Consider the following 3,040-nt stretch of genomic DNA (forward strand, 5'->3'; position numbering starts at 1 on the left):
AATGAGAACTGGAGCTTTGGTGTTAGATTTTGGTACAGCTACATTCACACAAAAAAAAGGCTAAGATTGATTGAGAGTCACAGCACTGCCTTTTATCTTTTAGAAGTTGTTTTTTCCACTGGCTGCAAATGAACTCTGGCTACAGGAAACAGATTGTGAAACTGGCTCCAAGGCCTAAACTTCAGATTTCAGCCCTTTGTTTTATAGATTTTAATGTGGTACTTTGGTAATGGAGATGAAGGTGGCTTTATTTTTTCCAAACTAAATCTCTGCAGTTTTCTGATACCAGGTCAAGCTTCTTTATGCACTGTGAGACATTGTGGAAATCAAGGTCAAAGGCTACCAGTGGAATTAATCAGAGCCTGAAGTTAGGGGAATGTGTTTGTTTGATTTGTGTGTTCACTGACTGAAGTTAATATGCTTGTTTTTGATCCCTAAAGAATGGATAAGAGAAAGGCAGAATTATGAAGGAAACAATCTGGCAGCTCATCCAGAATTACAGCATTTGAGTTTTCAAAATGATAAGCTGAAGAAAAACAAATTTGTGGCTGTTTTAAACCTCAGTATTTCCTTCCTTGATGATTATCAACTTCCCTCTTTTTTTTTAAACTAGATAAGAACTTCTGTAGGCCTATGCAAATGATATCCAACAGCAGAATTTTTGAAAATACAGTATCTAGTAGTTGTATTGATGTCCTTTCTAAGATATAAGATCTAAAATATATTTTACTTACTTTTAAAAGTGCATTCCAGTTTCCGTATGTCACAAAAGAGCACTTTACTGCATAATGCATTTAGTCAATTACTGGAGAACTTATAATAACACAGTAAAACTTGTGCAACTTAGAAACAACTGCTTTTTAAATTAGATTCCTGCAACTGCTTTTGTTTACACCTGGTTTTGCTGAGGCTTACTTCATTCCAACTAGTAAATACCTCGGATGGGATTGCTCTCTTCTAGAAGTTCACTCTCCCCTTTTATATTTGGGTTTTGGCATGTTGCCACAATAAATGACACTCCTCAGTATAATGCATTTTTCTTCACAGCATCTCTCTAATGAAATAAAGTTCTGTGACTCCTGTTTTGCAGAGAGACACCAAAAAACTAGGTGCTGCTCCCCTACTGCCTTTGAGCCCAGGCTCAAGCTTGATGTCAAGTCCAAACTCATGTGTCATCCCAACAGACTGGCCTCACAGATTGAGCAAACTGCAGCTTAAGATGTTTAACATCTGTGTAACATTTCTCTCAGCAACAGGACAGCAGGATTGAGTGCAGCTTTAGTGAGTCTGCCAACAGCACCAAGCTGTGTGGTACAATTGACATGCTGGAGGGAAGGGATGCTGTTCAGAAGGACCTGGACAGTCTTGAGAAGTGAGTCTGTGTGAACCTCATGAACTTCAGCAAAGCCAGGTGTGAGGTCCTGCATATGGGTGAGGGCAATCCAAACACAAATACAGGCTGGGCAAATAATGGATTGAGGGCAACCCTGAGGAGAAGGACTTGAGGGTGTTGGTGGATGAGAAGCTTAACTTAAGCTGGCAATGTGCTCTTGCAGCCCAGAAAGTCAACTGCATCCTGGGCTGCATCAAAAGCAGCATGGTGAGCCGGTCGAGGCAGGTGATTCTGCCCCTCTGCTCCACTCTTGTGAGCCCCCACATGGAGTACTGTGTCCAGCTCAGGGACACCCAACATAAGGATGTGGACCTCTTGGAGTGAGTCCAGAGGAGAGCCATGGAGATGATCAGGGGAGGCTGGAGCTCCTCACCTATGAAATCAGGCTGAGAGAGCTATGCCTGTTCAGCCTGGAGAAGGGAAGGGTCTGGGGAGACCTTACAACACCTACCAGTACCTAAAGGGGCCTACAAGAGAGCTGGAGAGAGACTATTTACAGAGGCATGTAGGGATAGGACAAGGAGGAATGCCTCTAAACTGAAAGTGTGTGGGTTTAGATGAGCTATTATTAGGAAGAAATTCTTGATGTTGTGGATGCCACATCCCTGAAAGCATTCAAGGCCAGGTTGAATGGGGTCTTTGAACAACCTGGTGTAGTGGAAGATGTCCCTGCCCATGGCAGGGGTGTTGCAACTAGATCTTTAAGGTCCCTTCAACCCAAACCATTCTGTGATTCTATGTGGGAGAAAAATGTGGCCTTCTTTTACTTCTGAGTATCTGTTTATACAACTACCATGTGTTCTGGCCTATTGTGCATTGTGGGTGTACATTTGCACCAAACCCTGCCACCCTGCCTCCTTACAGGTCACAAATGCAGCGTCCAGAGGAATGGAGATGATCAGGGGAGGCTGGAGCTCCTCACCTATGAAATCAGGCTGAGAGAGCTATGCCTGTTCAGCCTGGAGAAGGGAAGGGTCTGGGGAGACCTTACAACACCTACCAGTACCTAAAGGGGCCTACAAGAGAGCTGGAGAGAGACTATTTACAGAGGCATGTAGGGATAGGACAAGGAGGAATGCCTCTAAACTGAAAGTGTGTGGGTTTAGATGAGCTATTATTAGGAAGAAATTCTTGATGTTGTGGATGCCACATCCCTGAAAGCATTCAAGGCCAGGTTGAATGGGGTCTTTGAACAACCTGGTGTAGTGGAAGATGTCCCTGCCCATGGCAGGGGTGTTGCAACTAGATCTTTAAGGTCCCTTCAACCCAAACCATTCTGTGATTCTATGTGGGAGAAAAATGTGGCCTTCTTTTACTTCTGAGTATCTGTTTATACAACTACCATGTGTTCTGGCCTATTGTGCATTGTGGGTGTACATTTGCACCAAACCCTGCCACCCTGCCTCCTTACAGGTCACAAATGCAGCAGCAGGGATGGGTAAATTAGCCATTGGCTTCTTAGGAGATACAATATTTCATGCAGAAAGACTATAGAATAGGTCTCTGCTGAAGAGTGGGTTGCTTTGAGAAGAGATGGGCTATGATGTACCAGAACTACAGGCCAAGAAGTCCTGTTGTACTTGCCAACTTTCTGGTTATACTCCATTTAACTATACAAATGTAGGCTGAAAAACTGAGGGCTAGGGA

The sequence above is a fragment of the Acanthisitta chloris genome, unplaced genomic scaffold, assembly GCF_000695815.1.
Source record: "Acanthisitta chloris isolate BGI_N310 unplaced genomic scaffold, ASM69581v1 scaffold1509, whole genome shotgun sequence".
NCBI lineage: Eukaryota > Metazoa > Chordata > Aves > Passeriformes > Acanthisittidae > Acanthisitta > Acanthisitta chloris.